Genomic DNA, 23048 nt, shown 5'->3' with positions numbered 1-23048 from the left:
AGTCTGTCCTCATAGGAGAGGTGCTCCAGCCCTCTGATCATCCTCGTGGCCCTTCTCTGGACATGTTCCAGCACCTCCAGATCCCTCTTGTAATAGGGGCTCCAGAACTGGAGGCAGTACTCTAGGTGGAGTCTCACCAGAGCTGAGTAGAGGGAGGATCACCTCCCTCGACCTGCTGGCCACACTTCTCCTGATGCAGCCCAGGATCTGATTGGCTTTGCGGGCTGCAAGTGCACATTGAGAGCTCATGTTGAGCTTTTTGTCCACCAGCACCCCCAAGTCTCTCTCCTCAGGGCTGCTTTCCAGTCAGTCACTGCCCAGCCTGGATTTGTGCCTGGGGTTGCCTCGACCCAGATGCAGGACCCTGTGCTTGCTCTTGTTGAACTTCATGAGGTTGGCTTGTGCCCACCTCTCCAGCCTGTCAAGGTCCCTCTGGATGGCCTCCCTTCCCTCCAGCGTGTCTGCTGCACCACACAGCTTGGTGTCAACAGGTCTGGTGAGAAGCAGCTGAAGGCCCTGGGCTTGTCAGTCTGCAAGAAAATGAGGCTGAGGGGAAACTTCTCACTCTACACTCTTCAAAAGGTGATGTGGGGGTCAGTCTGTTCTCCCTACTAACAAGTGACAGCATGAGAGAAAATGATCTTAAGTTGCTCTAGAGGAGGTTTAGGTTTAATATTAGAAGAAACCTCTTCATTGGCAGGTTCTTAAAGACTGGAACAGGCTCCCCGTGGAACTGGTTGAATTCCCATCCGTGGAGGTGTTTAAAAGTGACAGAGATATGGTGGTGAGGGACGTGGTTTAGCACCAGACTTGGTAGAGTTAGAGAATGCTTGGACTCAGTGTTACAGGTCTTTTCCAACCAAAACAGTATCATGATTCTGTTGTCTAAAAATCCAAGAGATGGGCTTATTGTCACATTATCTTCCCGACTCCTGTTGTAGTAGATATCATGAAGACCTGACTGCTGTGAAAACAGAAGACTGCCAGCTGTGCCCTATGCAATTACCTAGTAACATGAAGGGAACCTCTTGTATATGTTAGCATCAGAGGATGCTGACTGTGTCTTTCAAATCAATTATTGAATGTGGCATGAGGAACACAACACGAAGAAATGTGGGGGGAATAAAGGTCACCAGTTGCACGGAGTGAGACTTTGGAGGCAGCTCTGAGATCCAGCTTTTAAAAAATATAAAGCAAAAGAAATCCACCAGCCTAATGTCTAAATGAGTAGTTTTTCAGTTCTGTGGCCAGAACTCCACATGAGAGTTGCCTTTGTAGAATATTTTGTCTTCAGCCTCTAGCAGTTCCAGCTCACTCTGTTCTTGTACCCATTCCCTTTCTTGATGTTTTCTCTCAAAGCACAGAGGAGAAGGTCAGCTCTGTGCTCTCGACCATATGTCTGAGTGATTGCTTAATCCATTGCTTTTCCTTCCCAGCTTCTTTCACAAAGCCATAGTTTATAGCAGACTTACTCAAAGGGTTCTAACAGTTTGTAACTGCAATATACTAATAAGGAAACCTCGCTGCAAAAATGTCTTATGATTTTGGTTTTTCCAGATGCTGCCAACAGAAGGAACTTCTTACTACTTCTTACCCCTTCAAAAACTGATTTTGAAACAAGATCTGATGTCAATGCTTTCTTGTCCTGTGTATTCACAGAATCATAGAACGGGTTGGAAGGGACTGTAATACGATAATCTAGTTCCAATTCCCCTACTAGTCCAGGCTGCTCAAAGCCCCATCCAACCTAGCTTTGAATGCTTCAGACTTGGAGCCACCACAACTGCTCTGGGCAACCTGTTTCAAGTGCCTCACCACCCTCAAGGGGAAGAGTTTCTTCCTAATATCTAATCTCAAATGGAGCTTCTTCCAGTTTGGAGCCGTTACCCCTCGTCCTGTCATTCCATGCCTTTGTCAAAAGTCCCTCTCCAGCTCTCCTGCAGACCCTTTCAAGTACTAAAAGGCTGCTCTATGGTCTCCCCTGAGGATTCTGTTCTCCTGGCTGAACAACCCCGATTCTTTCAGCCTGTCTTCACAGGAGAGGAGCTTGAGCCATTGGACCATCTTTGTGGCCCTCATCTGGATCTGCTCGAACTGTTTCACGTCCTTGTGCTGGGATCTCCTCCTGCCTTGTGTAGTATGCTGCCCAGTTTGTAAATAAGATGTACATGGAAGGTTTTACTGGATAGAACATGTAATGTGTTCATAGGGAAATCCATAGCAATGTTTCAGCTGTCATCAATCTCAAGGCCACAGAATGTGTGTTCTTGCACCTGTAGGTGTTAACTATGCAGATCTTCATCTTCTCTCAAGAAATGTTTATGACTGTCTGGGTAGAATCTGATGAGAGTTCACCAGTGAAAAGTCTCCAGTAAAGTTAATTAAAGCTGGTATCCTGAGAACATGTTACATTAATTTTGTATCAGATTGTACTTCTGGTTTCTGCAACCTAATTAAGCAAGTCTTAATGGTTACTCTATCTGCAGTGTGGCTTTGGGCTTAAAAAAATAGCAATGAGCATGTTCCTAATTGAATGCTGGTATCTGGGAAGGGGAGGAGTAGATATTGTTCCCCTTTCCCAAAGGGCAAATAGACTGAAGTTTGAGCCAGGGGAGGAGAAAGAGGTAAAGGGTAGCTTGTCCTTCAGGACAAGAAATGGCAGCAGAAGGCAGACAGCAAAGTAATTAACAGGTCTTTCTCTAGAAGAGAATGTGTCCTTTAGTGCCTAATTACGCAGACTAATTAGAAACATGCCTCTTGCACTCACAGTTGGATCTGTCAGTGCAGGGTTCATGCCGGCAGTCTGCTTAAGTTTTAGACCTGTGAGCAGTTATCTAGGTAGTCCCTGCCTGAGGCCACAAGCTGAGAGGACAGATTGCCTCGTGGAGTTCCAACTCTCATAGTATCAGTCAGGGCTGGAAGGGACCACAAGGATCATCTAGTTCCAACCCCCCTGCCATGGGCAGGGACACCCCACACTAGATCATCAGGCTGGCCAGAGCCTTTATGGATCAGTATTGTGGATTAATCCTTTGTAGATGAGTGGCTTTGGCCTGTAATGTTTTGAGTTGCACTAGGGTACAGTGTGGTATAAACTTCAGTCTAAACCCGGTCTGTTATCCTCCAGCAAGCAGAGATCTGATTTTTGTACTGTCTATGTTGATGTGTGGTTTAGAAGAAACAGTACTTAGTTGCTTGTATTAGACAGAGGAACAAGCAAGTTTAGAGTAGGCCAAACTAATGCCAGGGAATCACAGAATCATAGAATTGTTCTGATTGGAGAGGACCTTTAAGGTCATTGAGCCCAAGCATCAACTCTGTCATCTTGCCAAGACTCAGTTGTGTGTTTACCTTGAGGGCCATATTTCACCTGTGACCTGGTGACAGTGACAACTTCAACTCTAATCGCAGATTAGTCAATGTCAACCGGTACCCTTCAGCACTGTAGTGCTTTTGACGAGGTTGGGCTCTTGAGCCAAGAAAGTTTCTGGGAACTGGGATTCTGACAACTACATGTGCCTTTTAGGAGGCTGAATTCAAGAGTGCATTCTTTCTTATTTTACTTAAAATACAGCATCTAGAACTGCTGGCCAGACTCTTCCTATGTCCATACTATCTGTCTCTCACTTGAGTGCTCACCATCTGGTAACTAGGACCCTAAACTCACTAAGAAGGAGGCTGCAGAGTGCCACTGCAGCCAGTTGGACTGCTGAATGAAGGAGGGATTTAGACATACCAGCTCCAGTTTAGTGGAGGCTACCAAAACTATTATTAAGCTGGAGGACATGATGTGTGAGCAAGGACTGAGGGAGCTGGGTTTGTTTAGTATGAGGAAGATGCTACGAGATTTAACTGCCCAGGGAGGTGTTACGGAGGTGACATAGACATTCCTTGGAGGTGTGCAAGAAATGGGTAGGTGGCAGTGCTCACAAGTTGCAAGTAGAGAAATTCTAACTTTGCAAGAATGATTTAACACTGGCACAGGCTATCCAGAGTGCCTGGGGAACCTTCAGGCTTGGACATACTCAAAATTCACCTAGAGTCCCTGAGTAGACAGACTGAAGGTCTGAACCTCAAGCTGCACCAGGGGAGGTTTAGGCTCGAGGTGAGGAGAAAGTTCTTCACTGAGAGAGTCGTTCGTCATTGGAATGTGCTGCCCAGGGAGGTGGTGGAGTCACCATCCCTGGAGGTGTTCAAGAGGGGATTGGATGTGGCACTTGGTGCCATGGTCTAGTCATGAGGTCTGTGGTGACAGGTTGGACTTGATGATCTTTGAGGTCTCTTCCAACCTTGGTGATACTGTGAAGGTGGAAGTAAGCCTAGCTTTGAGCAAGTGGTTGTTGGACTCAATGGTCTCCAGATGTCCCTTCTAGCAAAGAGATTTGTTAATTTCCTAGGTGTGTATCTGTAGACCTATCAGTCCTGACTCAGGATGTGATTTTTAAGTTAATCTCTTCAGTATGCAGATAGGAAAGAAGAATCTCATGGCTTATCTTCCATACAATAGCCTTATGTCAAGGAAGGAGGAGACCTGTACTCTAGACTATCCTTAGCCTTGAGGAACCTGAACCTATGTCCAAACAGAGCACAAAACCACCAGTGTAAAGGTATGTTGAAACTGTTTTGTCATGTATAAACACAAATGCTTTCCCTTGGGTCCTGTGTCTTTTTGCAAACAAGAGGATGCTTTGCTGTAATACTGTTTTTATGCTGGAAAACAGGAAGTCTCCACTTCTAGATGATGCTCCTTTGATTATTTTTGTTGGTTTTAATTGTAAAATATGCGACCAGTTCTGTAAGGCCTCCTAGCTCTTGGTGGTTATGTACAGGACAAGCTCTTCTGCCACTTAATGCATGTTTGACTGGAATAAGGTGATCAAAGATCATGTAAGAGTCAGTTAGACCTGCCCCACAGAAAGTGTCCAAATGTAGCAGGATGATACTGAAGTGTCAAGGCAATATGGTTCTCAAACTTCTACATGAGGAGCATAGCTATGGCAACCTGTAAGGTAGGACCACAGTGTTCTTGGTGAAGAGATTGCTTCTCTTTCCTGACTCTGCCACACAAAGTAAAATTCTCACCAAGATAATGAGATGCAAACCAAATAATAATTCTATATTTAGGTGTTAATGAATTTGTCATTGTTTAATGTACCTTACCCTGGTGCAGAAAAACACAGATATGTGACAGCAGGCATTGCAAACTAAACTTACCCTTCTATCAAATCCACCCACACAGAAGATACTCAAGAAAAGCTCCATCACATGCTGAGGTCTGTGAAATCCAAAGCAACCCTAGGAAGTAAATTAATTTAATTCAATAACTTTTTATCATTCCAACTGTACTGGGGTGGAACAGGAAACAACAGAATTCAAACAGAGAGTGTAGAAGTTAAAATGCTCTGGGGTTTTTCTTGTTGGTTGTTACCAATGTTGCCAGTACTGTTCTGGAAGACCTTGTAGCTTTCTCCCATGAAGTGTTTTCATTTTAAACAACTGCCAAAACCTCTGTTCACAGCTTGTTTAGGAAAGAAAGAGCCTTTTGGATAGAGAAAACACCTTTCCCCCCCCCCACCCAGAGAAACAGAAAAGAAGGTATGTTTCCTAGAATCAGAATGGTTTGGGTTGGAAGGGACCTCAGAGATCATCTAGTTCTGACCTCCTTGCCATAGGCAGGGAAACCTTCCACTCCACCAGCTTGTACAAGGTCCTATCCAACTTGCCTTTGAACACTTCCAAGCTTGGAATCTCCTTCTCTGGAGGCTTTCAAAACCCAGTTGGATATGTTCCTGTGTACCTGCCGTGGGTGAGCCTGCTTTGACGGGGTGTGTGTGGAGGGGGTTGGAGTAGATGATCTCTAAAGATCTTTTCTATCCCCTACTGTTCTGTGATTCTGAGTTGTAGAAAGTGAGGTCTCCCCTCAGCCTCCTTTTCTCCAGACTAAACAACCCCAGTGCCCTCAGCCACTGATGCACCTCATCAGCTTTTTGTTTCTAAGAAGGAAGATTCTTCTTATCTAGTATCAGGCAGAGTTCTGCCTCTGGAGTTCCTGTGCCCCGTTGTTGTTTTGTTGCGTCCATGGCTAATGGGAAGAATGCAGAAGAAAGTAGCTAATCTGATTCTGAACAGAGCAAAAATTGACTGAGTCAATTGAATTTGTCAGGAGGATTGCATAGCTCTTCATTTTAATCCAGCCTTCAAATAAAATCCTCTTTCAAGTGCCAGACTTGGAGAATCTACACACCTTTACACACTCTCTGCAGGTCACTTGTATGGTTTCTAAGAAAAGAAAAAACCAAAATCCTTCTGTATTTTTTTGTTTCCTGAAGAAAATTTTATTAAGTTTATTTTTTTTTTTTTTTACTTTCAGTTGAATTTATTTGCTTTGGTAGTCCCTTAAATGACATACCAAGCTATGTTGAACAGGAGAATAATTTACTTTTAAATAGCTTTAATGGACCTAAAAAGTCATCTTGTTATGTAATGTAATGGAGTTTTGGGCAAATAGCCAAATTCCCTTTGACTTTCATAGTAGAATCATAGTATCAGTCAGGGTTGGAAGGGACCACAAGGATCATCTAGTTCCAACCCCCCTGCCATGGGCAGGGACACCCCACACTAGATCAGGCTGGCCAGAGCCTCATCCAGCCTGGTCTTAAACACCCCAAGGGATGGGGCCTCAACCACCTCCCTGGACAACCCATTCCAGGACTTCACCACTCTCATGGTGAAGAACTTCCTCCTCACCACCATTCTGATTCTCCCCACCTCCAGCTTCATTCCATTCCCCCTAGTCTTATCACTACCTGAGATCCTGAAAAGTCCCTCCCCAGCCTTCCTGTAGGCCTCCTTCAGATACTGGAAGGCCACAATTAGGTCACCTCAGAGCCTTCTCTTCTCCAGACTGAAGAGCCCCAACTCCTTCAGTCTGTCCTCATAGGAGAGGTGCTCCAGCCCCCTGATCATCCTCGTGGCCCTTCTCTGGACACGTTCCAGCACCTCCATATCCCTCTTGTAATAGGGGCTCCAGAACTGGACACAGTACTCCAGGTGGGGTCTCACCAGAGTTGAGTAGAGGGGGAGAATCACCTCCCTTGCCCTGCTGGCCACACTTCTCCTGATGCAGCCCAGGATCTGATTGGCTTTGCGGGCTGCAAGTGCACACTGAGAGCTCATGTTGAGCTTTTTGTCCACCAGCACCCCCAAGTCTCTCTCCTCAGGGCTGCTTTCCAGCCAGTCACTGCCCAGCCTGTATTTGTGCCTGGGGTTGCCTCGACCCAGATGCAGGACCCTGCACTTGCTCTTGTTGAACCTCATGAGGTTGGCTTGTGCCCACCTCTCCAGCCTGTCAAGGTCCCTCTTTGTAGATGAAGTTTGTCTCATTTGGTGTAGGAGTCAAATGGCTACAAAATCTGTAGTGATTCCCTGAAAACCATCTTGGCACATGTAGGTCACTGCTGTCTGGATACAAATGTGTCATTCCAGCAGTGACATCATGCAGAACAGCTCTGTAGAGAGGAGGGGGCACTCGTCAAGACATACATTCAGCAAGCGCTTTAGCCAGAAGCGAAGTCAGCATAGTGTGAATCTTCAGCCAAAGGTCAGCTTTGAGGAAACAGTTTCTATTTCAATCAGCCTTTCAGTGCTTCACAGGTTTAAGCTTTTAAAAAAGTTTAATATTCAATAATACAGTTGCACATTGAAAATGTTGTTCTTCTTCTTTTTTAAATCTGAATATTAATGTTTGGTTAATCCCTGTAGGAGGCTGAGGAAGAAGAGTGGCAAAATGCAACAGCATGAAAATTCTGAGTCTGAAAGTTACACTTAAAAGCTATTCCTTGACAAGCAAACAAGATATTCTTTGTCACTGTATAGGGGTCAGGGTGGGGATAAGGTGACGGTCTGTGTGATGAGAATCAAACACAAGCAGAGCACATAGAAGGCCAAAGGCGACAGGTTTATCCCAGCACACAACTCCTGTATTGTGTGTATTGTTAGTGTGGCTGCCTGCAGTTGGTTAATGAACTTTTCTCAAGATTCTCATGGGTCATCAATAACATTGCTATCACAGTATCACTCAGGTTGGAAGAGACCTCGAGGATCATCGAGTCCAACCTGTCACCACAGACCTCATGACTAGACCATGGCACCAAGTGCCACGTCCAATCTCCTCTTGAATCTCAAATTTCCAACCTCCTCTTCAGTCTCCTCTATATTACTTGTTAAGCTAGTCCAGGTGGCCTCCCATCTTATCTTGGGGTTTCTCATTCCCACTCAGTCTGTCCAGGGAGTTTCCAGATTCTCATGGGAGCACAGTGATGTTTTCTCACCAGAGCTCTTCCGAGGGTTCACAGATACATCACAGTCCCCCACAATTCTTTAACAAGCAAATTGCTTAGGAGGATCAACACCCTACAGGTCGTTCACTGCTGGGCAGTTTCCAGACACTCTGACTCAAGCCTGAAGCATTGCATGGGGTTGTGACCCAAGTGCAGAACCCAGCACTTGGCCTTGTTGAATCTCGTACAGTTGGCCTTGGCCCATCAATCCAGCCTGTCCAGGTCCCTCTGCAGAATCTTCATATCCTCAACATCTTGACAGGGTGCTGGGCCATCTTATTTAAACTGTATTCTTACCCTGAAAGTTTGGACTAGATGATCCTTGAATCATAGAATCAACAAGGTTGGAAAAGACCTCAAAGATCATCAGGTCCGACCTGTCACCCAAGACCTCATGACTATTAGACCATGGCACCAAGTGCCACATCCAATCCCCTCTTGAACACTTCCAGGGATGGTGACTCCACTTGAGGTCCCTTCCAACATGGTATTCTATGAATCTATGAAACATTTCTTCCCAACTTAGGGCATAGTTAAGATTTATCTCATTGAAATGTCACTTCACTGAAATTGTGCTGCAAAACTTTTTGAAATTAAGATAAAACTTGTCTTTCCATTTTTGGTTCAACTCTGAGCAGGGAAGTCATTGTGCCCCTGTACTCTGCACTGGTTAGGCCACACCTTGAGTACTGTGTCCAGTTCTGGGTCCCTCAGTTTAAGAAGGACATTGAGACACTTGAATGTGTCCAGAGAAGGGCAATGAGGCTGGGGAGAGGCCTGGAGCACAAGCCCTACGAGGAGAGGCTGAGGGATCTGGGGTGGTTTAGCCTGGAGAAGAGGAGGCTCAGGGGAGACCTCATTGCTGTCTACAACTACCTGAAAGGAGGTTGTAGCTAGGAGGAAGTTGGTCTCTTCTCTCAGGCAACCAGCACCAGAACAAGAGGACACAGTCTCAAGCTGCACCAGGGGAAGTTTAGGCTCGAGGTGAGGAGAAAGTTCTTCACTGAGAGAGTCATTCCCCATTGGAATGTGCTGCCCAGGGAGGTGGTGGAGTCACTGTCCCTGGAGGTGTTCAAGAGAGGATTGGACGTGGCACTTGGTGCCATGGTCTAATCATGAGGTCTGTGGTGACAGCGATAATCTTTGAGGACTCTTCCAACCTTAGTGATACTGTGATACTGTAATTTCTAAAGCATGAGGTCCTGTGTAGTATCTCATGTTGAACACCTGAAACTGCAAATACAAGTCTCTACACACTGTGTTCTTTCACTCCAGCTCGACATGAGTTACTAGCACATGAGCAAGTGTCTTCTTTTACCTGTTGTTCTTATTGAGTAGTTACCTTTTAAACAAGCTATTCAGTGCTTACAGTAGACCCACAGACAAACACCTCTTGCAGTGTGCTTTCATCCTTGGCACTTCTTGCTCTTCTGAGAGGCATTAATTCAACTGAGTAATGTGGTGTGATGTTGAAAGAACTTGTATTTTGTTTCTGTAGTGAATGCTTTCTTGGAACTAGCCTGTAGGCTTGAAAAACTGGTGTATACACTCCTCCTTTAGCTTTCTTGGTACAGAAACCTAAAAATGTCAAGGCACATCTCATGTTTGAGTTATTTAAAATAACAAAGAAAAGATTCCTTGTCCTTTTCTCGTGTAAAACAAGGCCTTCAGTCTTGGGGAAAACCACATTACTTCTGGTGTGTTAATAAAAGTCATAGCTACAGTGATGTGTGAGAGCATTGAGATTTTCTTGGTGTGTGATGGTAAAGACTGGTAAGAACAGTGCTTTGTTATTTCTCTCTCAGGGTTTTGACATACTTGCCACAGCCTTTGCTTGGAAAGAGACTGCCTCCTATCAGCTGTGAGATACCAGAGATGTGTAATGGATAAAATCATCATATGCCTGGGATTTCACAGTGTTAAGAGAAAGAAGGTGACAGAAGGGCAGTCTCAGCAATTACTAAAGCTTAAGGAAGGCACTGGAAAGCACAGTAAGTGCTTCTCATGGGCTTTATATCCACTTAGTATCTTGTGACAAGTATGAATGGTGTTGGTGGGTACACTGGGTGTTGGTGCCCATGTGTTGGCAGTGAGGTGGAAGCCCCATGCGGGACACAGCAGATTCCAGCTAGCTTCAGCCTACCTAACCCCAGCTGGACTAGATGATCTCCAGATGTCCCTTCCAACCCCTCCCATATTGTGATTCCGAGTTGCAGAGAGTGAGAAGGTCTCTCCTCGGCCTCCTTTTCTCCACACTAAATCTTGTGCCCCTCTGCCCCGCTGAGCCAAGCAGGTGTCACCTCTTGGGGAAAATATATTTGTGAAAAGGGAAAAAATGTCTATCACACAGGTTGGGGAGGAATAAAGAGGGAGAGTGAGAAGCACAGAGGTTGAAGGAGGAGGGAGAAGAGGTGATGCTCCAGGTACAGGAGCAGAGACTCCTGCAATCTGTACAGGAGACCAAAATGGAGCAGATATTTTTCTGCCAGCGTGTGCCACACTGAGGCTGCCTGATATTTCCCGAGAGAACTGCAGCCAGGGGAGAACCCACACTGGAGCCTGTGAGAAGAACTCATAGGATGGACTAAAGTGGGAGCAGGGGGAAAATGTGAGGAGGAAAGAGCAGCAAGAAAGCAGTTCTGGACTGACCTGACTGCACCCTCCCAAGAGCTTGGCCTTGTTGAATTGCAAACAACTGGCCTTGGCCCATCAATCCAGCCTGTCCAGGTCCCTCTATAGACCAACCCTCAAGCAGATCAAGACTCCCTTCCCACATGTACATTCATTCTGTAAGCAGGCAGATGGTACTTCCTTTCATTACTCATAGTGCAATACCAGGTAGTAAAAAAGAGGGATTCTGTACTTTGCACAGCCTCTGAAGGGTCAGGTAAGGTAGTTAAGTATGAAAGTACTCATGTAGTCTGCCAACATGAGTGCTCAGGAACTTTGTGCAGTAGTAAGGGTTTCCATAAGTTGTTCTGGTTTTGCTCATACCTGTGTGTTTATGCTCATTTCCAGAAAACATGGTATGTACTTTATTTCATTTTTATGATCAGAGGGCTGGAGCACCTCTCCTATGAGGACAGACTGAAAGAGTTGAGGCTGTTCAATCTGAAGAAGGGCAGGCTCTGAGACCACCTTATTGTGGCCTTCCAGTACCTAAAGGGGGCTACAAGAAAGTTGGGGAGGGACTTTTTAGGGTGTCAGGTAATGACAGGACTGGGGGGAATAGAACAAAAATAGGAATAGCTAAATTGAAATTGGATGTTAGGAAGAAGTTGTTCCCCATGAGGGTGGTGAGACACTGGAACAGGTTGCTCAGGGAGGCGTAGAAGCCTCATCCCTGGAGGTTTTTAAGGCCAGGTTGGATGTGGCTGTGAGCAGCCTGCTCTAGTGTGAGGTGTCCCTGCCCATGGCAGGTGGGTTGGAACTGGATGATCCTTGAGGTCCCTTCCAACCCTGACTATTCCAACCCTGACTAACTATGATGCTGTGTTTTTATGCATGTAGGAAGAACTGTGCCTTCAGATTCGTCATGGGCTCTTCTAGCATTTCTTAGTCCTCAGCAAGTGCTGTGAAAGGGAGAGCTGCGAGCTAGAATTAAGAGCCTGAGCTGCAGAAAATGTGTTGGTTTGGTTGGAGAACTTTCCTTGGCATGAGTATAAAATGTCTACTGTATGATTTTTAATTATTTTTTTTAATAGTCCTCTTAAAGCCCTTGAGTGGTTTGTTGTGGCTGGCTGAAATCAGGGAGCTCTGTGAGAGTCATGGAAAGTCGGCTTTGTCTATATGCTTCCACTGCTCCCTCTTGCAGGTATCCCGCCCTGATACCTTCCCCCTTTTTGCCCTTCTTTCAGATGAGGAACTAGGACATTAGAGGGATAAAAATAAGCTATTTGAGCTTTATTTTAGCTTGACATTTGGGACACAAGCAATCTCCGCTCCTTGGATTCAAAGCCCTGGTTTTAACTAGCTGTGGCCTGCAGAGCCTGGATCTTCTTCCAGTCATTGTTTGGTATCAGATTTAGGATAGAAGCATAGAATCTTTTAAGTTGGAAAAGACCTTTAAGATCCTTCAGTCCAACCATTATCTTAACTGCCAAGTCTGGTGCTAAACCTTGTCTCTCAGCCTCTTTGAAACACCCCTGGGATGTGGATTCAACCATCTCCCTTGGGAGCCTGTTCCAGTGGTTGAGAACCCTTTCAGTAAAGAAGTTTCTTAAAATATCTAACTTAAACTGCCTCTGGTGCAACTTGAAGCCATTTCCTCTCATCCTGTTGCTTGTTACTAGGGAGAAAAATCAGGATACATGCATTTTGATCTAGCAATGCATCTTAAATCCACATCTTATGGACAGATTGTGTATTGCAGCACAATTGATAGCTAGATATTAGTATATGCAAGTAATTTTTTGTTTGCCTGGTACCAGTACATGGAAACCTGTCAGCATTGTTAAAGGCAACTTTCTAAGGCATGGATTTTTCAGTCCCAAGTGTTCAAAGTGATCCTAAATCACAAGAGATTATTCAGGGAGAAGGTTTCTTCATCATTGGTTAATTAGATTCCTTTTAAAACATGGCTATCCAAAAGAGGTCACTAACATTCTCTCTTTTTCAGACTTACCATGGCAAATGTGAGGACTTCCATTTTGTCTTTTTATGTTAGAAATTATTTGACCTGTCTCTTAAATACACATCATTACTGCCCAGCATAAATGCAGACCTAACATGCCAAAGGATTTCCTCATTATAGAGGATTTCCTTATTAATGCTTTCCTTTCCTCTAGCTAATGGTGAATCATTTTCAGGTTTTGGACTGTTTGTGTGCTATAAACAAGATCTCCACATGCTGCTGCTCTTCAGGCAGGACCAGGGAAGCAGTTGGCCACTTGTACTCAGTACCAGTGACACCACACCTTGAAGACTGGATCAGGTTTGGGGCCTTCACTACAAGAAGGACATTGAGGCGCTGGCAGATACAGGCGATAAAACTGGTGAAGGGTCTGGAGACTAGGTCTGGTGAGGAGTGGCTGAGGAACTGGGGCTGTTAAGTCTGCAGAAAAGGATGCTCAGGAGAGACCTCCTTGCTCTCTACAGTTCCCTGAAAGGAGGTTGGGGCAAGGTGGGTGGTGGTCTCTTCTCCCTAATAACAAGTGGCAGGATGAGAGGAAATGGCCTCAGGTTGTACCAGAGGAGGTTTAGGTTGGATATGAGAAGAAAAGTCTTCACTCAAAAGGGTTGTCAGCCACTAGAACAGGCTCTCCAGGGAGGTGTTTGAATCCCCAGCCCTGGGAGTGTTTAAAAGATGTGGAGATGTGCTGCTGAGGGGCATGATTTGGTGTCAGACATGGTAGAGTTAGGGAATGGTCATACTTGATGATCTGAAAGGTCTTTTCCTACCAAAATGCTCCCATGGTTCTGTGATTCAGGTCATGATCTCTTTGCTTTCAAAACACTATTGATACCACTTTGAGTCTGAGCTGTAGTTTTTATGTGACTTTAAAGTATAGACACTTGAAATGCATCACTCTGAGGGAGTCACACTGACTAAACCTTGCTGAATCATATTCTTGGATAGTTTGGCTACAATGCTTGTATGTAGCTGTACAGATGGATATGGAAAAATTACACCTTTATACCACCTCTCATGTATTCTGTTTTTGACAAGCCTGTTCTTTTCACTGCCACAGGATATTCTGTTTAAGCAGTGGTCATCTTTAAGATTTAGGATCTTGCAAAGAATATGAAATTGCTGCTGTCTTCCCCCCTTTTCCTTTGAAAGACTTCAGGTAGATTGTCTCTGCAAGTACCTTGATTTAAACCTTGTTCCTCTTTTGCCTGGTTCTGGGAAACATCCTTCTTCTCTCTACCTCAGTTTTGGCCTGATATACAGCTCTTCATAGAAAAAACTGCTGCTAAGCATGCAGGAAAGGAAGAGGAAGGACAAGGAAAAGAATATGAAGTAAAGTATTTCCAATATGTTTTGTAACTCTTAGACCTCCTTCCTTGATCCTGCAGCCTGGTATAAAAGCCCCGTCCCTGGAAGTGTTTAAGAGCAGGCTGGATGAGGCTCTGGCCAGGCTGATCTAGTGTGGGGTGTCCCTGCCCATGGCAGGGGGGTTGGAACTAGATGATCCTTGTAGTCCCTTCCAACCCTGACTGATACTATGATACTACAATACTATGATTTGGCCCTCTAGAGTTGAATGATGCTTTAATGAGAGCCCTGTGTTCACATTGCTCTACCTATTGTTGCAGAAATTAATTAACTTGGAGATTTCCAAATAAGCCATCAAGAAGAAAACCCAACACATTGGTCCACCCTTGCAGCAGCAGCTCCAGAAGGCTGTAACAAGAAATACGCTCTGTGAGGTGGGAAAGATTGAAAGTTTCATAGGACAGTTTCTCAAGGGCTGCTCTGAGGTCCCTCAAAACACAAATGCAGTCCCCCCCCAGTTCATCTGTAATGTGGAACCTTATCCTAAAGAGTTCTGAAATCAGCTTATTTTATAATGAATGGTAACATGGAATATTTGCATACCTGTTCCTTCTCCTGAGCTAGACTCCATATAGAGAAGACTTGTCCTTTCCTGACTGGTGTCATATGCTACATTAAATAGAGACCTTCTTTTCCCCTTGAATGGAATAAAGTAAGAGAAAGAACAATTAAGATCTAATTTGTTTTCCTTTATAAGCATATGGCTTTCATGTACCTGGAGCACATCTGGCAACCATCTTGCCAGTAACTGAGATCTTCACCTCCCTGTGCTAACGCAGAAGGCATGCCCCTGAATTTTGCGAGCAGTAATGTTGTAGGGTTTTTTGCCATCTGAGGTGGCTACCAAAACTTCCCAGGTGACCACTGTCTAATGCTGTGGCAATAATGCCAGTGGTCCATTCTGTAAAAAAAACCAGCAAAATATTCCAGCTGGAAACGAGTCTAAAAAAAGCACATTTGGGACAATTATTTCAGGAAGCCCTAAGTAGGCTACACTGTTGCATAGCAACAGAGCCAGGCAGCCCTTAGCCTCTCAAGTAGTCAGTGTACACATGGGAACAGAATGCAAAACTGCTAGAAACCTTGAAAAATGGAAGGCTGAGACAGAGAGAAACCAAGGTGAAATGATGTGCAATATAAAACAGGAATGAATTGTGAGGCAGAATAAACTGAATTGTTTTCGAGTTCTAAACACTCAAATGCTGTCAGCCAAATTCTGTGCCCCCCTCCCCCCCCCTTTTTTTTTTAAGCTTCTAGATAATAATTAAAAAAAAGAGGCAGAATATCTGGTGGCTGGGAAAGCTAATTAAAATGTGAAGTAGATGTGAAATGCCTGCCTCAGGAGGGGAAAAAAAAATGGCATGGAAAAGTTAATTTATTCTTGACGAGCCAAAATGGTGACCAAATATACTACCAATAGAATACTGATTAATGTTGGGGCCCAGAGAGGTTCAAGTCCTTATATGATTAAAAAACCTTCTTGTTTCATGTTCACATGTCTCCAGGCTGGCCCAGTGCTATTTATCTGTGCAGATTCTGAAAAGTGTGGTGTCATTGGGTGTATCCTTGGCAAACTCCAAGCTTGCATGGGGAGGTGTGAGATAGAATAGAACAGAATGAACCAGGTTGGAAGAGACCTTCAAGATCACCGCATCCAACCCACCTAAACAACTCAACCATGGCGCCAAGCACCCCATCAAGTCTCCTCCTGAACACTTCCAATCATGGTGACTCTACACCTCCCCAGGCAGCCCATTCCAATGAGCAATCACTCTCTCTGTATAGAACTTCTTCCTAACATCATAGGATCACAGAATTGTTTAGGCTGGAGCAGGTCATCATGTACAACCATTCTCTAACTCTCTACCAAACCTCGTGCTAAACCACATCCCTCAGCACCATATCTCAGCCTCTTTTCAACACCTCCAGGGATGGGGATTCAACACCTCCCTGGGGAGCCTGTTCCAGTGGTTGAGAACCCTTTCCATGAAGAATTTTCTTCTGATGTCCAACTTAAACCACTCCTAGCACAGCTTAAGGCCAGTTTCTTTTGTCACTAGGGAGAAGAGACCAACATTCAACTCTCTACAACGTCCTTTCCAGGTAGCTGTAGAGAGCAAGAAAGTTTCCCCTCAGCCTCCTCTTCTCCAGACTAAAAAACCCCAGTTCCCTCAGCCACTCCTGTTTTTTAGACCCTTCACCAGCTTTGTTGCCCTTCTTTGGATTCAACTCCAGCACCTCAAGGTCTTTCTGGTAGTGAGGGCCCCAAAACTGAACCCAGTCCTCAAGGTGTGGCCTCACCAGTGCTGAGTACAGGAGGACAATCACTACCCTGGTCCTGCTGGTCACACTATTGCTGATCCAGGCCAGGATGCTGTTGGCCTTCTAGGCCACCTGGACACAATGCTGGCTAAAAAAAGGAGTTTCACAAGGTTGTGTGTCATACTACAGCAGCTTTGGTTTTGCTAGAGATTAACTGATTTGATTAAAAGCAAATGTAATAGTTAATATTTGCAAAATCTAAATGTAGATGCAAAATTTAGTGTTTGGTAGCATACAGTTGTGGATAATGTTGCAATGAAGAAAGGCAAATCCTTTCCTGCAACTGCCCAAGAAGCAGCAGCAATGAGCTGAGGCTCTTCTGTATGCTGCAACAGATACTTTCATGATGAGTCATGGCTGCATGATTTTAAAAGGTAGTCACATGCAGACAGCCAAGCTATTCCAGTAGAAACTGCTGAAGAGATATGTAATACAACAAATGTTGCCTTTCTCTAGCAGCTTCCTGTGTCCTAAAGGTTGGAAGGAAGTGTCTTGGAGGGGGACAGTTGTTTTGTTAATTGTTAAGAATGAATGTGTGGATAGCTAAACTATGGAGCATTTAGATATCTGGAATACTTGACACCTAGACTACAGATTGTGCAGAACATTGAAGAATCATAGCAAACAGGTCTGCAGGAAACCACACAAAGGTGCAGGTGCATGCTGCAGTCCATGCAGGATGATCAGAAAATCACAGTATTGTCAGGGTTGGAAGGGACCTCAAGGATCATCTAGTTCCAACCCCTCTGCCATGGGCAGGGACACTAGATCAGGTTGCTCACAGTCACATCCAGCCTGGCCTTAAAAACCTCCAGGGATGAGGCTTCTATCACCTCCCTGGGCAACCTGTTTCAGTGTCTCACCACCCTCATGGGGAAGAACTTCTTCCTGACATCCAATCTGAATCTACCCATTCCTATTTTTGGTTCCATTCCCCCTAGTCCTGTCATTACCTGACACCCTAAAAAGTCCCTCCCCAGCCTTCTTGTAGGCCCTCTTAAGGTACTGGAAGGCCACAATTAGGTCTCCTCAGAGCCTTCTCTTCTCCAGACCGAACAGCCTCAACTCTTTCAGTCTGTCCTCATAGGAGAGGTGCTCCAGCCCTCTGATCATCCTTGTGGCCCTTTTCTAGACACTTTCCAGCACCTCCAGATCCTTCCTGTAATAGGGGCTCCAGAACTGGACACAGTACTCCAGGTGGGGTCTCACCAGAGTGGATTAGAGGGGGAGAATCACTTCCCTTGCTGTGCTGGCTATGCTTCTCTTGATGCAGATTGGCTTTCTGGGCTGCAGGTGCACACTGGTGGCTCATGTTGAGCTTCTCATCCACCAGCACCCCCAAGACCTTTTCTTCAGGGCCTCTCTCAAGCCAATCGCTGCCCAGCCTATATCGGTGCTTGGGACTGCCCCGACCCAGATGTCTAACCTAAGTTTGGAATGCTGTCATCATTCTGTTGTCTAGAGGCTTTTTAATGTGGGTTGTTTTGTGTTTGTTTTTTTTTCTTTTGCTGCTCTAACTGCAGGTTTTCCTTTGGAATGCTTTTGTTACCTGTAACCTGCTGCTGCAGATGCTGTAAACGTATCAATCAAGTTGTCAGAGTGCAGAGCACCGCATAGTGCAAACTTTAGTTACTTTGGGAGTGAGAGCAGTCTAATGGGAAGGATAACTCTATTAAGCCAAGTGTCTTGCAGTGAGATTAGAAGAAAGGTTGTCTTCTGAAACCACCTCCTGCATTGCAGTTTCAGTGGAAAATGGGTATTGTAACGATGGAAGCGTTGCCTGGAAACAAAGGCTACGCTGCAACTGCATTAGATCTGGGTTCAGCAGTACGTGGTGGAAATACTCTGCTACAAGGATGGAAAATTAAAATATTTAAGATGGAATCCTCCAGGAGGAGGAAATAGATACCTGCTTTTTTAGTAAGCAGGCTCCACAATGTTAGAAGAAGTCTTTTTAGTGATGAGCAATTACAGAGATGCTGTACAAAAAAATACTGCTGAGCAGGTTATCAGTTTGAAGCCGTTGTCCCTCATCCTGTCACTCCATGCCTTTATCAAAAGTCCTTCTCCAGCACTCCTGTAGACCCCTTCAAATAATAAAAGGCTGCCCTATGGTCTCCCCTGAGGTTAGGAAGAAGTTCTATACAGAGAGAGTGATTGCCCATTGGAATGGGCTGCCCGAGGAGGTGATGGAGTCACCATCATTGGAGGTGTTCAGGAGGAGACTTGATGAGGTGCTTGGTGCCATGGTTTAGTTGATTAGGTGGTGTTGGATTGGTTGATAGGTTGGATGCGATGATCTTGAAGGTCTCTTCCAACCTGGTCTACCCTATCCTACCCTATCCTATCCTCAAGACTAAAGAACCCCAATTCTTTCAGCCTGTCTTCACAGGAGAGGAGCTTGAGCCATTGGATCATCTTTGTGGCTCTCATCTGGATCTGCTCTAACAGTTTCATGTCCTTGTGCTGGAATCTCCAGAGCTGGACACAGGACACCATGTGAGGTCTGAGCAGAGGAGGAGAATTCCCTCCCTTGAACTGTTGGCCGTGCTGCTTGTGATGCAGCTGCCTTCTGGGGTGTGAGATCATGTTGATGGCTCATATTGAGCTTCTCATCAACCAGCACCCCAAGTCCCTTTCCTCAGGTCTGCTTTTTATCCATTCTCTGCCCAGCTTGTATTTGCACTTGTCATTGCCGCAACCCATGTGCAAGGACCTTGCCCTTTGGCATTGGCCTGTCTGGCACCTCTCCAACCTGTCCAGGTCCCTCTGCATGAATCCCTTCCCTCCAGTGACTGGATGCACCACACAGCTCGGTGTCTTTGGCAAACTTTCTGAGGGAGCTCAGTCCTCCTGTCTGTGTACACAACAAAGACGTTAAGCAGCTCTGGTGCCAGTACCAACCCCTGAGGAACACTGCCAGGGATTAGCGATTTCAGCAGCTAGAAGAAACTCCTTAGGGATGCTCAGCCATTCATATCTATAGCTCAGCTGAATATTTGAGCTCTTATAACTGAATGAAGGCTGCCTTGCACCATGGAGCTATTGGCTGGAGAGCGGCCAGGCAGAGAGGGACCTGGGGGTACTGGTCGATGGTAGGCTGAACATGAGCCTGCAGTGTGCCCAGGCGGCCAAGAGGGCCAATGGCATCCTGGCCTGCATCAGGAACAGTGTGGCCAGCAGGAGCAGGGAGGTCATTCTGCCCCTGTACACTGCACTGGTTAGGCCACACCTTGAGTACTGTGTCCAGTTCTGGGCCCCTCAGTTTAGGAAGGAGGTTGACTTGCTGGAATGAGTCCAGAGAAGGGCAACGAAGTTGGTGAGGGGTTTGGAACACAGCCCCATGAGGAGAGGCTGAGGGAGCTGGGGTTGCTTAGCCTGGAGAAGAGGAGACTCAGGGGAGACCTTACTGCTCTCTACAACTACCTGAAGGGAGGTTGTGGTAGGTGTGGATAAACATTTTATATGCTGAATTAAATAATTCACTGGACTGGGAATCCTTTTAGGTTATCTAGATTAGGATTAATGCCTTAATGGATGTACAATAAAGATTGCTACTTACCTTCTAGGATGAGGGCAATTACTTCAAATTGGAAGAAGCCAGATTTACATTAGACATTAGGAAGAAATTCTTCCCCATGAGGGTAGTGAGGCACTGGAGCAGGTTGGAAGTATTCCAAGTTAGGTTGGATGGGGTCTTGAAACACCCTGGTCCTAGTAGGTGTCCACGGCAGGGAGGTGGGAACCAGATGACCTTTAATGTCCCTTCCAACCCAATCCATTCAATGATTCTATGATTGCAGAGGTGGGAAGCTAGGTATAGGTTGCTGTGGAAGAGAGCTCTCTCCTCACTGGAAAGAGCCCTGTCTCTAAGCTGAGGCTAGATTTGGAACCAGGATTTATTTTAAAAGGATAATTATACACCTTCTCTCAAACAGACATGCTATTGAATGACAAGCTCTCCTTTTTTTTCACGTCCCCTTATGAAAGCTGAATATAGCTAATTATATTTAAATAACCAGCTGATCGTGATAGAACATTTAGCAGCCAAAGCCTGGGAGAATTTGATTTAAAAATCCCTTCTCCAATGCCATCAGTAAGATTAGCTGGAGAAAGAGGGGGAGTAAACATTGGAGGATCATGCCTCTCAGTCTTCCGCTGCAGGTTTGCCGAGGAAATGGCAGAGCTCCGGTGCTAGCCAGCAATGTATGCCAAATCCCACAGGCAAACCATGTGGCAAGTGACCATTCTTACTCAGTTTTCCTTTTAAAATCATAATAAACACAAAGTAGTGACAGTGCTTTAAATGTGCTTGGGATTCTTTTAGGTAACTAGTCCCTTTAAACAGGCTCAATTCAATCACACGAGGTACTTGTAGCCCATAACCTGTATGGCCACTGGATGTCTCATTTGTGCTGGTGTGTCGCACAATTTCTGTACTTCCACTTCCAAACTCTTCGGCACAACAGCACTGTGTAAGGCCTGGGTTCACTGAATGACTATGGAATGCAGGCAGATTGGGATTTATTTAGAATAAACCTTTATTTAGAATAATCCAGACCAGGCTGGAAGAGACCTTCAAGATCATCGTGTCCAACCCATCAACTATTCCAACCCACCTGAACAACTAACCCATGGCACCAAGCACCCCATCAAGTCTCCTCCTGAACACCTCCAATGACAGCGACTCCACCACCTCCCTGGGCAGCCCATTCCAATGGCAATCACTCTCTCTGTGTAGAACTTCTTCCGAACATCCAACCTGAACCTCCCCGGCGCAGCCTGAGACTGTGTCCTCTTGTTCTGGTGCTGGCTGCCTGGGAGAAGAGACGAATATCTGCCTGTCTACAACTTCCCTTCAGGTAGTTGTAGAGAGCAATAAGGTCACCCCTGAGTCTCCTCTTCTCCAGGCTAAGCAACCCCAGCTCCCTCAGTCTCTCCTCATAGGGCTTGTGTTCCAGACCCCTCACCAACTTTGTTGCCCTTCTCTGGACTCGTTCCAGCAAGTCAACCTCCTTCCTAAACTGAGGGGCCCAGAGCTGGACACAGTACTCAAGATGTGGCCTAACCAGCGCAGTGTACAGGGGCAGAATGACCTCCCTGCTCCTGCTGGCCACACTGTTCCTGATGCAGGCCAGGATGCCATTGGCCCTCTTGGCTGCCTGGGCACACTGCAGGCTCATGTTCAGCCTACCATCGACCAGCACCCCCAGGTCCCTCTCTGCCTGGCTGCTCTCCAGCCACTCTGACCCCAGCCTGTAGCACTGCATGGGGTGGTTGTGGCCGATGTGCAGAACCTGGCACTTGGATGTGTTAAATCTCATGCCCTTGGATTCTGCCTGTTGGTCCAGCCTGTTGAGGTCCCTCTGCAGAGCCTCTCAACCCTCCAGCAGATCAACTCCTGCCCCCAGCTTGGTGTCATCAGCAAATTTACTGATGATGGACCTCAGTGCCCTCATCCAGATCATCAATAAAGATGTTAAAGAGCACGGGGCCCAGCACTGATCCCTGGGGCACACCACTAGTGACTGGTCGCCAGCTGGATATGGCACCATTCACCACATCCATTTCCTTTGGGAAACCATCACTGACTTCAGAGGGTTTTTGAAGTGTTCTTTCAGTAAAACCAAAGTATGTAGAAGAAGGAAAAGAGTTGGAGGAAATTGACAGCTACCTTCCAAAGCTTGTGGGATAAGATTTGGTATATAGAGCATGGAGTTGCAAAATTTAACACAGAAATTGGATTGTGGAGATCAAGGAGTGTTTCAGGAACTTTCTGAAAGCAAAATTACTGATTCTTTCTGTACCTGTTCAATTATAGCAGCAATTGTTTTGGTTGCAAAAGGTCTTCCAGATCATTGAGTCCAACCGTTCTATAACTCTACCAATGATGGTGCTAAACCATGTCCCTCAGCACCACATCTCTGCCTCTTAAACACCCACATGGATGGGGATTCATCTGCCTTCATGGGGAGCCTGTTCCAGTGGTTGAAAACCCTTTCAGAGAAGAAGTTTATTCTCATGTCCAATCTAAAGCTCTCCTGGTGCAACTTGATGTCATTTCTTCTTGTCCTATCACCTGTTATTAGGGGGAAGAGACCAGCACCCACCTTGCTCCAACCTCCTTTTAGGGAGAGCAAGGAAATCTCCCCTCAGCCTCCTTTTCACTCCTTTTCTACATACTGCGCTTGTTACCCTTCTCTTCCCCTCCTGTATTCACTGGGCACTAATTCTACCCCTCAAGATGCTTACCCATGAAATTTCTTCATGTGTGCAAGCATCTAGAAACAGGCTTTTTGCAGGTGGAGCAGCATACTTTATGCAGCATCTTCACTGATAATAGAGAAGGCTTCTTATGCTGGCTAAAAGCCATGATAGCATCTATGCCT

General features: G+C 45.7%; 1 protein-coding gene and 1 long non-coding RNA gene across 2 annotated transcripts in view; one reads left to right on the top strand and one right to left on the bottom strand.

Annotated features, from left to right (window-relative positions):
- Nucleotides 1-21265, bottom strand: part of LOC137451244 (uncharacterized) — a 252222-nt gene extending 230957 nt beyond the window's left edge. The window contains exon 1 of the long non-coding RNA XR_010989749.1: nucleotides 21236-21265. This is a non-coding gene — a long non-coding RNA (uncharacterized lncRNA). The remainder of the gene's footprint in view (nucleotides 1-21235) is intronic.
- The window catches only part of PKIA (cAMP-dependent protein kinase inhibitor alpha), a 49474-nt gene that overhangs the window by 13901 nt on the left and 12525 nt on the right, over nucleotides 1-23048 (top strand). The gene's annotated exons all lie outside the window — the stretch shown is intronic.

The sequence above is a fragment of the Melanerpes formicivorus genome, unplaced genomic scaffold (assembly GCF_026170545.1).
Source record: "Melanerpes formicivorus ecotype bairdi unplaced genomic scaffold, bMelFor1.0.p_v2 SCAF_40, whole genome shotgun sequence".
In the NCBI taxonomy this organism is placed as follows: domain Eukaryota; kingdom Metazoa; phylum Chordata; class Aves; order Piciformes; family Picidae; genus Melanerpes; species Melanerpes formicivorus.
Note: the sequence above shows the minus strand (reverse complement) of the source record. Positions and strands in the feature narration are given on the sequence as shown.